Here is a 13,308-nt window from a genome sequence, read left to right on the forward strand (position 1 = left end):
CTCAGGACACTGTTGGGAAATCACAGCTCACCTCTGTGGTTGCCTCAGGAATGAGCAGAGAGGGAGGGAGGCAGGCTCTGATTTGAAACCCACTGTTGGTGCTTCTTTGAAAAGAAAGACCTCATATCCTGGGGTTTCTTATCAAGTTTTAGTCCTAGCTGCTCTCTCAATCTGTCTGACAGTAGATTAGAGGAAGATCCTGGGCTCAGGCACCCACGGATGAGAGAGTAGATGGTGTTGTGAGTTGCTGCCCTGGGGACATTTGTAGCCTGGTTTTGCCTGGGTTGTAAGCAGTTTGGGATGCTGGACCCCCTCCCTATGTCGTCAACTCTGTAGTACTAGGGGTTACAGACATAAACCTAAAGCAAGGCTTTTTATTTTCACAGTGGGTCTCAAGGAGTTTTATTTTTACCCTCTTATTTTATGGCTTTCACAAGGAGCCTGTGTTCTAGTCTTCCTCCTGAAAATACACGTTGGATTTAAAGGGGCCACAGTTTCTTAATTGTTCATTCAAGAGTCTGCAAATTTATGTATTCCAGAAAGAGGCTCCAGAATGGTTCAGTGAAACTATTCATTCAGGCTTCCAAGGTGCACAGGTTCACCAACTTCTGCCTCTACCTCTTCTTATCTGGCAATGATGATATTTTGCAATTTCACAGAATTTTCTATTGAAACTTAAACTTTATTCTTAATTCTTCATTGTACCTTTGCTTCATGCTTCAGTCCTACCAAAAAAAATTTTTTCAGTGTGTGTTCTTGAACACATACAAGCATTAAACATATAAACCAAATTTGAATGAGACATTGCATCTGGTCACTCGCTGAGTACTTCTTAAAATTCTCTGGGCTGTGAGCACAAACAAAATGGGTGACTGTGGGTCTGCAGTCATCCTACTCAGCATCCAAGGAGCAACTGTGCATAGCTTAGACTGAATCCGGGACAGACTTGAAAACATAACCCAGAGCAAGCTCTCCGGGGGGTGTTTTCATCTGCAGATACCTTCCAGTAAAATGTCCTATGGCTCACTGGTTTGCCTCAATGAAGATAAAGGTAACATTACTATGGTTTAAGAAAGTGGCTTTTCTTCTAGGTCAGAGCCCGCAATCAGGTTTTGGCTCCCTGGCCGGCAGCTGGGAGAATTGGACCCCACTGCAGTGGGGGTCACTGCCCCAAGCAGCACTCACAATCTCCTTATTCACGATTCCTTGACCGAGAGCCCACCAGGAGTCTGGCACGACCTGACCATCAGCCTATGGACTGACGGTGGCTCAGCCTGTCGATGGGACGCTGCTTGAGGGACTCTGAAGTGCATTCATACCAGGCCTCTGGAATCAGGGCTTGGGCTTTGTCCACAGCCTCTTTGGAAACATTCAAAGGCTGAGTCATACAGGCAGTCCCTACCTCATAAGCAGGTGATGCGCCCCATGTTTGCTCACAGCTATATTCAAGGAATTCAGAATGCACATCCCCAGAGCAGCCATGTCATGCATTGTAGCTAGGTTTCTAGGACAGCCCGTTAGAAACCTCTTTAACCCTTCTATGTGCAGACTGTGGCACTGACATTTCTATAGAAGAGAACCTCACCTGTAGCAGTGCTCCGCAAGGAAAACACCAGGGTGCCAAGAACATGCCTCCCCTACTTCGTGGCATCGAGTAGAAGTTAAGGCACCACCACTGAGGTCAGGGGTCGTGTTCACTCTACACTGCCAGCGAGGAGAAATCCTCTCCACTCTTGGGTCAGACACAGGAGCTCCATCTCCTAGGCCAACACCAGTAAATATGATATGGGCCCTTTCTCTTTGGGAGACGACCTTATCTTCCTGACAGCACACTGGCCCAGAAAGGTGAGAGCCCTGCGCTTTCAAGGCTGGATTCAGCCACACTCCCCTTCATCCTGATAGCCAGTGAAAGGGGGGCGGGGCTAGTTGGGAAGGCCAACTGCATGGCCAGGGCCAGGTCTTCTGAGGCAAGGGCAGCCAGCAGTGGGGCCAGTGGGCCACTTCCGTGAGAGCCCAGTGTTTGCTGTGGGTGGTGAGCTCTCCATGACAGTGACAGTGTCAGAGCACCAGTGGCACCCACTTTCCATGGGGTTGAGTGCTTCAGTATGCAACAGGACACCCAGGGCTGGTGGGGGATGCTGGGTCCCACCCCAGACCTACAAGTCGGAATCTTTCTGCTGGGACCCCCAGATTTGCATGAAACAACTCCCCAGTGATTCATTTTTCACCCTGCTGTTGAGAACCAGTGGGCTGGAGAGAGGGCAGAGGCTAGGTTCTGATGCAGGGCTCATGAGTTGTCTTCTGGGCTGGCCTCCTCTCCGAGCCTCCACCAGCCAATGCAGGTATTTCTCCCCCAGGCAGATGATGCAGAAGCATTCACTCTGAGCTCAGTGCCTGGCTGGGGGGAGAGCTGCCTCTGGGCCCGAGGAAGTGGTCAAATTTGGATCTTGCTATAGAAGCACCTCCACTGGCATGCTTGGCTCCTCCTTTGAGTCTGGAGCTCTCAGTAACGCAGCACCCAAGCATCTGGAACAGTGGCTCCAGGGGAACAGAGGCTGTGACACTTCACTCAAGTCTCGCAATGGCTACCTTTCAGGTCAGTGAAGTAATTCGCGAGAAGTGCTGAGCAATGCCACACCCATCTGAGTGCCCGGGGTGATTTTTGTCAGCAAAACTGCTCTTTGGAGCCCTGCTCCCTGGGCCTCTTGGGTTCTGGAGTTTTCCACCGGCTTCACGAGCGTCACTTCAACTCTGTTCTTGGGAGCTTTGCCTAGTGGCCGCCGCGGTTCCCTCTCCCGCTGAGCGCTGGGGCCGGGCGGGCGCATCTGCGCTGACCTCACCGGTTAGAAAGGGGGTGGGGCAGCTCTCCAGGGTGCTGACTCAGTGCGGGCGGGAGCCGGCGCCCTCACGCGAGGCCTGCAGAGCTCCGGCACTCAGCCCCCTTCATCCTGTTTTAGGATGTAGAAGCCCTCCCTGGAAGGAGCACTGCGCCTGGGGTTCTTTCCAAACCTGTCAGCCCAGAATAATTTACTTTTCACCACTCAGTGATGTAAACAGCTTCCCATCGGACCGGGGAAACTGCTGAGGATCTGGACAGTCTGACCACTTCCAGGGGCACCATTCTGCCAGGTGGAGGAGTGCAGGAGAGGGGACTGAACTATATTTGGATTAAAATGATGGTTCAGCTTTGGAAAGAACAGTGCCTCTATTCAGCTGTGGCTGAGTGGAGACGTCAGCCTCACTGGTCAGCTGTATTTTCTTCTTTCCCAAGGCACCAGCGGTTCCCACCAGCTGATTCATCTCCAGGGAGGAGAGGGAAGAGGTGGGCTGCCTGCAGGGCAGGCTTCTTGCCACTGCTGAGAGACAGCAGAACAGCCTCTCCACCCCCACAGGGCCTCCTACTCCCAGTTAAGGTTTGAATACAACAGAAATAGGAGTCACCAGATAGGCACCTGGATAAGGTGTCTGCAGCTCTCAGCCCTTTCCCGAGCTTTTCATAACCAGATCATAATGGGCTGAACTCTGACTGGTGCTTTTCTCCCAAGAACCTTGCAGCTTTGCAGACAGTTACTCACTACACACCCACTGTCCCAGCGACCCAGTGGGAGAAGAAATTTGTCATTTCCACTCTTTGGTGGAAGAATTCCTTCTGGGAGAGAGGTAGAAGGAGAGCCCATGAGCAGTAGTGCCACACGGCTACCCAAGGCACCATCTTTGGCCACATTCATGGGGTAACAATACGCGATGTGATATCCAGCTGGTTGGTCCACATTTGAACGCTGCCGCCAGCCCTGGGACACCTTTCAGGAGGAAACTTGATGAGCTGGAGTATGATGGAGGAGAATGACAGAGACAGCTGAGGTTTTGGGTGCCAGGCTTGAGGATGAGGACATCCAGACTTTAAACTGAAAAAAAGCAACACTAAGAACCTGGTGGTGGAATCAATCTTATTCTGTGTCATTTCAAAGCAAAATGAAGATGAGTCTTCATTCAAGTACAGGAGGAGCTCACACTGAAGCTGCTTGTCCCCCTTCCTGGGCTGGAGGCCCCTCAAGTCCCTTCCACCTGGAAGACTCCAAGCATGTGAAATGGCTTCCCCAGATTCAGTTGCTGAGTTGACCCAGTAACCCCTGAAAGCCACTTTTCCCTCAAAGGTGTCACCTCCTGGGAGGACCAGCTGTACCTTAATAGGTTACAAGAAGAAGCTTCATGACAGTCATCCTTGTCCTTGAACCAAAAACCATTTGTGGAGGGTCTTCTGGGGGTGGGGTCTCCTGGGGATGGGGCCCTCTGTTGCCATGGGCAGCCTCTGCTCTTTCCTCTTGGATTTGTCCGTAGGGCAGCTCTCAGAAATGCAAGGACAGTCACCTTATGACAGATGCTCAGTGAGAGTTCAAGGAAAGCTTGTGATTCTGGAAAGTTCTGAGTCTTGCAGGGATTCTAAAACAGAGCACTCAAGCCTTTGTCGTCCAGTGGCTCCTCAGAAGCCCAGCCACCTCCAAGTCCAGATCACATACTTCTCTCCTCCTCTGATCCTTTTCTTAGGAAATCGATCGTTCCCTCCCCTGAACTCTCAGAGCACTTGGAGCTAGAACACTGATCCCCACCTGCCATGTAGAACAGTTGGTTGTGTTTGACTCCTGAACTAGGGGTGAGTGCATGTCAAGTGGAGATTAGGGTGAGTCTTCACCCGTGGAGCCCTCCGGGACCTGGCTTGGGCCGGCACTAAGTATGTGCTCAGTGCGCATGCGTGGGTAGATGAACTCGAATGGGTGATGGGAAGACTCATGGTCCCGCGATTAAGGACCACTGCCGGGATCGCTCCCTCACTGGGAAGGTCTTTGCTTTTGCCTGGTAAGGCACCCAGGACCCCCAGCTGAAGGACCCATGGAGGGAGCAAAGGGCTTCTGGGAGAGGAGGGCCATGAGAGGCCAGAGAAGGGACAAGAACAAAGATAAAGACAGTGCTGGGTGCCCCAGGCACTGGGTCTACGCTTCACATTAAGAGCAAGGGAACCTCGTGGCCACCTCACAAACCCTCAGGCCTGTTGGAAGAAGCTGGACACCCCTCAGCCACCGGGCATTTCACATACGACCCTCACATCCTTGATTTGCTCAGGTGCTGGCACATTTCCAGGGATGCTGGGGAGATAGACACAGCTAGGAGCCTGCCCTCCACCAGCAACTAGGCTATTGCCACTGGGTCATTTTATTAGCTGTGTGACTTTGGGCAAATGGCTTAACACCTCTGCTTGGAAATCACAGCCCTATGTAACTTGAGAGCAGTTAAGAGAGTTAAATGACTGAATATGTTGGACCGTATAAGTGTTTACCATCATCACTGTTCTGGGTCAGAGCCCACACCTGGCAGCTTCTCGGGGGCCCAGTGATGGGAGATAGCTCACTTGAAGGCCTAGAGACCTACGGGCCTCAGGCAGGGGGTCCAGCAGGTTCCACGGCTACCTGCTGTCTTGGTGCACTGGGTCCTCCCCTGGACTCTGTCCCTATCTGGCTGTGTGACCTTCGGCAGGTCTATGAACCCAGCTTTGCATCTACTCCTGCTTCCTCCTGCAGCAGAGTAGGCAGGGCAGGGCTCCATGACACATGCTTGCACATAACTAGGCAGGTTCCGTCTAATTTATTGGATCTATAAAATGCATCTGCTTCCAAGACCCATGATCTCATCCTCCAGGCCAAAGTCTTCAGGGGATTCCCTCCAACCCAGGACTCCTGGTGTCCTTCTTCCGGGAAAATGTTCACCCAACATGTATATGGAGGGAAGATGCTCTTGACAGCAGGAGGCTCCTTGTTGCTTCAGGGAGAAGCCAGGGGAACACACTGTGCCTGGAGTCTCCCTCAAGGCCAATGAAACTCAGCAGGAACATGAGGAATGGCAGGCTCTGTCTCCAAGGCCCAGCACACCCCTTCCTTCCTGACTCTGCTGTGGGACCACCTGAGACCCCGTCTGCCTAAGAGGGTGTGTCCTTTGCCCACTGACACCTGCCACCCTGGCTGCAAGGAGAACAGTCAGACAAAGGAGGTCACCCAGTTCTGGGGAAAGAGCAGAGGCCTGGACTTCCTGAGTCCTCCTCATCCTGCCCTAGGTGACCCAGCTTACACATCCTCTCTATATGTCTGTTTCCTCATTCCTCCAGGGAAGCTGGGGGGTCATGCCCTCCCACTTCCCATCAGGGTTGATGTTCGTTCTATGTTTATAATGGTAGGGTTCTTGGCAAGTGTGTGAGGGATGCTGAGGCCACACTGTAGCCCAGCCCTTCTGCTCCACTCACATCTTGCACTAGGGGCCTCACCCATCCTCCCAGAAGGGGCTCAAAGAGCACACCCATTGCTGGCCTTTCTGGGGACCTGTGACAGTGTGGGTTATGAAGATGAACAGACCTGGTTCAAATCCCAACTCTGCTAACTGATTACCATGGGGAAATCAAGTTACCATCTGGGTCTCAGTTTCTCATCTGTAAAAGGGAGAAATCATGCCCACTTCTTGAGGTTGTTATTAAAATGGGTGATATATTCTGGTGCATAAAAGGGGCTTAAAAAATAGTAATCAGGATTACTGGGGAAGTCTGTTCTGTGAATGTTTTCCTGTTTGCTTAATGACAGTTGGCCTGGGCCCTATTTTCTGATGGGCACTCGTGTGACAAAAACAATGGGTGGTCCCATAGGCTTTTAACCATCTTTCATCACAAACATACAACCACAAGGTAAAAGAACTGCACCTTATCATCTGGCTCCAAAGGAATTTCTAAAAGAGGAATTCTAAGAGTGAATGGAGCATACCAGACCACTGTTTCTCAGGTGTGGCTCCAGAATTCGATTGTTTCCCACAATCCCATTCATCTTTAAGGCTCAGAGGTTTGTCACCACTGGGACCTCTTAGAGGAAAATGCCGGCATCTCATCCCAGGTGCCTCAAACCTGGGTCATCCCAACAGGGCACAGGTGACTCAGCAAAGAGCCGCAGCCCGTTGCATGAGGCCTGTGGATGTCAGATGGTGCGGGACAAGCCGGGAGCCAGCCGGGGCCCTGGACGAGCAGCCGGGTTTCTGCTGACACTCTGTGAGACTCCAAGACAAAGCAATTGCTTAGTTCTCTTGGTGCCTCAGTAGCCCCCAGGCTGGGAATATTGCCTGTCACCCGCCTCTCTCTCTAGAGAACAGTGAGGGTAAACACACTAATATTTTAAAGGGGCTATCTTTAAAAAAAAAAAGGCGGGGGAAGCGGGTATAGCTCAGTGGTAGAGTGGGTTCAATACCCAGTACCTCCTGGGTTCAATATCCAGTACCTCCGTTAAAAAAGTAAATATAAATACATAGAATTTTTTAAAAGTAAATAAATAAAAATAAACCTAATTACTCCCCCCCAAAAGACAATGTAAAGTGAAAAAAATAACTTAAAAAATAAAATAAAGGGGTTTAATCAACTAGCACATGGTTTCTTGCCTGCTGACACTTGACCCTGACACTGACGAGGAGGACACGGGCTGCACACTCATCTATGCTGTTAGAAGTCAGCTGAGTGCTGACCCCCTAGGAGGTGGGCGGGGACCCGAAAGGGACACGCCTAGCTTCTGCAGTCTGAGAATGTTCTGAAATTTGATCAGGGTGTTGACCATATGGGTACGTGGAGTTCGTGAATATTCATCCTTACGATATATGCAGTTTTCCTTGTGTATGTATATGGTGCTTTGATCATAAAAAGCCGGGCTACACAGGATTTGGGGGCATTAATGGTATACGCCCACCTCGAAGGCGGCTCCTTGGAGAAGCTCCCCGACACTCAGCGTTCATCCCCCTCTCTCAGGACAGTTATCATCAGAAACCTCCACCAACCACCCACGTTAATACCCTGTTCAGTTTTCCTGTCAGCAGGTTTATGGGTCTGTGGGTTCCAGCAAATTTGTTAATATCAACACAGTGTACCCATACTGTGTGGGGCTTCTAGCCGTGCCATGGGCAAGGTGAAGGCTGAACGGGCTGTGGGAGAGGCAGGTCCTTTAAAGGCTCGCTCCTCCCGCCTTCAGCACTACGATGATATCATTTCCTCCAAACAGGATTCACTCCTATTAAAACCCTGTCCAGGTTCTGCACTTACCTGCCCAGGTGAGTCGATGAGCTCATCTGCGCTTTGAGACAGTTGTCCTGGAAAGAGGAAAACAACACTAAACAACAAAGATAAAGCAGTACATGAGCCTCCCATCTCCCTAGGAGGTTTTCACCTTGAACTCCACACAGGGAGGCCCATTCACGCCAGGGCATTACTTCAGACTGGGCGCCCCTGTGCTAAGACAAACACAGCCAAGCCCTTTAAACAAACACTCTGGGAGGCTGGGTTGAGCGGTCAGAACATGGAACTGGACAGAGTGGGACACGGGGTGCCAGCCAGGGGCTAGAACCTGCTTCAAATCTTTCTCTTGCCATCTAAGTGCTGTGCAGCTGGGGCAGCTCCAATGCCCTCTCTGGGCCTTGGATCCCTCAACCCTGAAGTGGGAAATTGAATTGGGATTAATTCCTATGGCCCCTGGAAAAAATGAAATGAAATCACCCCGCCCATGTGAAGCATCCTTAGTCAGGGTTTTTACTGGTTGGTTGGTTGGTTTTATACTGTCTTGCTCTGTGTTGGACCTCAGGAGCGGAGGATAAAGCTGACCATACTCAGTCTTGGAGCACAATTATCATCAGTCTGTGCAAAGCCCTTTCATGCTGGATACTATTTTGGCCCCTCAACTGTAATCTCCACTCCCACTCTGTCTTCTCAGTAGCCCACCCCATGATGTATTTGACGTCTGTTCTTAGATGTGTGTGTTTATGTGTGTGTGTGTATCTATATGTCTGTCTACACATAGATTCCATGGCTTTGGACATGTATTTTTAATTGACATAAGTGACTTTGAATCTCATCCTGTTTTTACTCTGCTCTCTGTTTTTATTTTCCTTCCACGTTGCCATGTGTACATCTAGGTTGCTAATTCTTACTGATGCACGGAAGTCCCTAGGATGTGGCTGCCTCATTGTTCTGGTCCGGCCCCCTACTGATGGACACCCATGTCACCGCAAGCAGCACCACAGTGAACATTTCCACAAACAGCCCCTTAAAGCCCTAGGAGAGCATTTCTCGGGACTGCCCTGCACAGAGTCGGTGTATAGTCACTGCCGTAGGTCCTGCCAGATTGCTCTGGGGTGGGACAGGAGGCAGCTGCACAGGGCTGGCGGGGGAGGGTGGGGGTGGCCTGGAGAAGGGCCTGTGAACAAGGGCGTCGTTCTGCTGAGTTGTCTGGTGCTGACTCTGGATTCCCGTCTCTGGGGAAGGCGCATCTTTCATTGATTGACTCCGATTTTCAGAGCCAAGGTGTCCCTTCCCTTCACAGCCCGCACCATGGTTTGTAACTCAATATGATTTGATTTACAGTTTGATTGTCTCCTCTCTTCCTACACTGCAGTTCTCCAAGGGAAGGCACCCGTCGGTCTGGGGTGAGGGGAGAGAGGCGTCTAGGGCACAAAAGTTAAGGAGGCCTCACCCTCTGGTGCTGGCCTGCACGTGTCTGACCTGAGACCGGGTCTTCCTTACCTTATCCTAGACCCTGCCCTGACCATAGTTACTTTTGCCTTAGAAAAGCTTTTGACTTCAAGTTTAGCAACTAACCTGGTCTCTTCCTGGCTCTTCTCCCCACCCCTCCTTTCCTTTCACTGGGTGCCCGACCCTGTGTTAGGACCTGGCTGGGAGAAGCTAGCAAGGTCACTGTCCACCGGGGAGGGGACAGGAAAATAACCATTATGATGCATGGAGGTAAGTTTAAGAAAGCAAGAACAAGTCAGCACCCAGGACGTCAGAGGCAGGGAAGAGTGGCGGGTTAACTCCCACAGGGTGGAGGAGGCGACGGCTGGGCTTGAATTTTGTCGAGAAGGCGGTGGGTAGAGGGGGTCTGAGCATGAGCGCTGGGTCAGAGGCTGGGTCCGAACTACACTTGTGGTCAGGGCTGGTGGGGCTTTGTTCCTGGAGCCTGAGGTCCAAGGCGGGGAGGCGGGTGCCAGGTCTGGGGAGCAGGGAGGCGACACTGCAGGAGGAGGGGGCTATGAGGGAGACTGGAGGGGTAAAAGTGGGGTGCAGCTCAGAGGGCCCGCAGGGACTGTATCTGGGGACAACAATTTATGGAAAGATTGTAAGCAGGGCAGCGGCAGGAACAAATGTGCCCTTTAGAAGATGACACATTTGTGTAAAAGAGTGTAAATTCATGGCCCTGGGTGTCCAGAAGGGAAACAAGGCAGCTGGGGAGCCAGTGGGTAGGGTCTCACCAGGTTAAATAGAAAGGGAACCTCATAAAGCAAACAACCATTGGCAAAATGGTTTTCCAGAAGCAAGGCCACTGGGCAAACGGTCAGCCTTGCCCGGAAGATGAAGGCCCTGCCCGCCCCTCAGTCTAGGTCGTGTAGGCCTGGCTGGCTGTCACCACTCTCAGAAGCGAGGGGGCCGGGCTGGGTCCCCAGGGGGGCGTCTCCCCCACCTGGAGGGGACTTCAGTTTCCACTTGAGCTCACAGGCCCCAAGGCTGGGACTGTCCCTTTTCTCTGCTGAGACTGAACCCTAAAAAGTTTAAATGAGGAGGACCCTCTGGCCGAGGCCATTCTGAGGCAGCCTCCCTGACTGGAGGGAGAAGTCATGATCTATCTGCCGACTTCACAGGGCGCTTTGCTGAAGAGAAACCCTCTCCACCCCTTTACCAAACTGGACTTTCAGGCTGGGCTGCTCTCCGGGAAAGCGTTTGGGGGTTCCCGAGCCTTCAGGCCTTTCTTCTGCTCCTCCCATTTGCCCCTTCCCTGCCACTGCCACCTGCCCCGGGCCTCGCTCAGTTGGTTTGCTTCCTTTGAATCTCTCCATTGTCCCCTGACCTCAGATCTCTTGCCAGGTGGCCAAGCAGCCTCTGCTGTCCTCCTTTCCCTCAGCCGTCCCAGCTTCCGGAAGTAGCGGCAGGTAGTGCCCTGCCAGGCCCCTCAAAGTCCTGTGCAATCTGCTGTCGGCACAGCCCTGTCCAACCAGGAAAACCCCAGGGCTACAGCCAGCGTCCTGGCAGAAGTGAGCTCCCCACGCTTAGAAACGGTGCCAAAAATTGGGCTCTAATGTCTTTTCATCGTTGGTGACACTCGCTTCCTGGCTGCAGCCCTCTGTCCAAGGAGGCGCCAAGCTTTCAGTCTCCTCGTGGAAGCAGGATTTGGGGGTATGTTGCAGCCCAGCCCGGTTAGAGTGGCACAGAGCTGCGGGCCTCCCTTTAGGGAGATTCCAAGTCCCCTGGGAGCTTTTTTTTTTTAATTAAAAAAAATAAATTTAGTTGCTATTTTTTTTTTAAAGATGTATAACCTGTGACAGCTATGCTGTCCCCACTCCTCTCCTCACCTCCTTCTTCCCTTCTCTCACTTCCTACCCTCCCTGGGCTGTAGGTGGACCTCAGGAGTGTCAGCAGAATACAAATCCTTGCAAAATTCCCCCGGGGGATTCCATGCAACCCTAAGTTTGGAAAGTGCTGTTCGCATATTATTAGGAGACTGTTTGCACTAGGAGAGGAGGGGTCATTTAGATGCTAAATCCAGATCCGTGTCTCCGTGTCTCCAGGAGTGAAGGTCTGGGAAAGTGGGTAGAGAAAAGGAGGTGGTTGCTGGGGGTCAGAGGGGCAATTTGTGTCCAGGGAACTCAGTGAGGTATTTGGCCCCTTGGTCAATGAAACCTTTGACCTCAGTCATCAGGGGTCTCCACATTTGAAGCCTAGACCTTCTCCTGTATGTCTGAATTTGACTATTTTGCAATGGTTTTGGCCAGGTTTCTGAGTCCCCAGGTCTGCCTACGGCCCGGGTTGGATAGGAAGAGAGGAGGAGGTGAGAAAGTAGGAACACAGCTAAATTCTTAGACAGAATTTATTTCATTTGAATTATTCCTAGTTGTTTATTTCAAACACTTATGCTCTACAAATATACATGCACGAGATGAGGGTCGCCCTCCTGGAACACCAGCGCCCCCGCCCATCCTCTCCTCAGGCGCCCCCTGTGGATGCTCCTCGGAATCCGTGCGTCTCTCAGGCTTCCTCCCCTCCATACGCATGCGCACACTGTGCACACGGGGTCCCGCTCCACCGACCTGCTCAACGCCGCCTTGTGCACGTTCAGGGAGAGCTTGCAGCCAGCTCCGAGCTCGCCCGCAGGTGAGTAATCCAGCAGTCCGTCCTGCCTGGCGGTGGGTGAGGTCACCTCTCTGGTGCCAAAGCAGGAGCGAAGAGAGTGACTCACAGCTGTTCTCCTGATTTGTCCAGTTCACCACCAGTCCTGTCCGCTCAGTAAAGGGTCTAGTGAGGACAAGGCGTTCTATTCACCTGAGTCTCTGCTCTGAGGTCTCTTCTTAAATACCTGGTTCACAGGGCTACTGAAGGCAGATCAGAGCTGTGGAAAGGGCTCCGAACCCATCAGTCAGTCAACAGCTATTGACTGAGATCTTGTTACATAACACTGTTTAGACACCAGGGTGTAGTAGGGATGAGAAACCAAGTCTCAAGGATCATGCAGTGCTGGCAGATGTGCAGGTGGAGGGGGCAGGAAATACTTATGGGAAGGCATTTAGACGCTGGTCACCATCATCTATACGACGAGCTGATGGACCCTGAAGTGGGGACTGAGAATCAGCCAACTTTGGCGGCTCTGGTCCAGCCAAGAAGCCACTGTGTGACCCAAGATAAGGCATAACTTTCCTCCACTGCACAGTGACCATGATGGCCCAGGTCACCTCAGGTCTCCTTCTGTCCACAGAGAGAGAGCACACAGGAGGTGCCAGCACCTCCTGTTCTGTGACTGGTTCTTCCTGGAGTCTGTTTTCTGTGGTCGCAGCCTCTAGGAAGGGAGATCTTTGTTAACATCCTTTATCCAACAATGGCCAAAGCTCTAGAGAACACAGAACACAGCAAGAGGGACCCAGCCTTGAAACTAATACATCCTTTATGAGTTCAAAGTGGCTGTGTGCCCTCAGGGGAGAGCCCTGGTGGGAGGAAGTGAGAGCACTGGGCAGCTGGGCTCCAGCAGCCGGAATCCTCCAGGGCAGGGCAGGGCAGGGGCCAGACACCTGGGAAGGGAGGCGGGTGGCTCTGAAATGGACGGTGGCAGAAGCTTCAAGGGCCCAGAGCCCTCAGCTGCCCCACACCTGCTGGCTGAGGAGCCTCCCAATCCACTTGTCATATCCCAGCTCTACCGACGAGGCCTCCTTGGCCTGGCTCTGCTGCAAACAGGGCCAGCAGATCGCTGTGCTGAGTGCCCCCAGGCC

General features: G+C 52.2%; 1 long non-coding RNA gene across 1 annotated transcript; it reads right to left on the reverse strand.

Annotated features, from left to right (window-relative positions):
* Positions 1 to 395: 395 nt before the first annotated feature.
* LOC116658981 lies at positions 396 to 12,834 on the reverse strand. Its single transcript, XR_004314231.1, has 3 exons — positions 12,139 to 12,834; positions 8,111 to 8,157; positions 396 to 725 (listed from the first exon to the last, which is right to left on the reverse strand). It is a non-coding gene; the product is annotated as an uncharacterized LOC116658981 (long non-coding RNA).
* Positions 12,835 to 13,308: the final 474 nt, after the last annotated feature.

This window comes from Camelus ferus, chromosome 2 (assembly GCF_009834535.1).
Source record: "Camelus ferus isolate YT-003-E chromosome 2, BCGSAC_Cfer_1.0, whole genome shotgun sequence".
NCBI classification, from domain to species: domain Eukaryota; kingdom Metazoa; phylum Chordata; class Mammalia; order Artiodactyla; family Camelidae; genus Camelus; species Camelus ferus.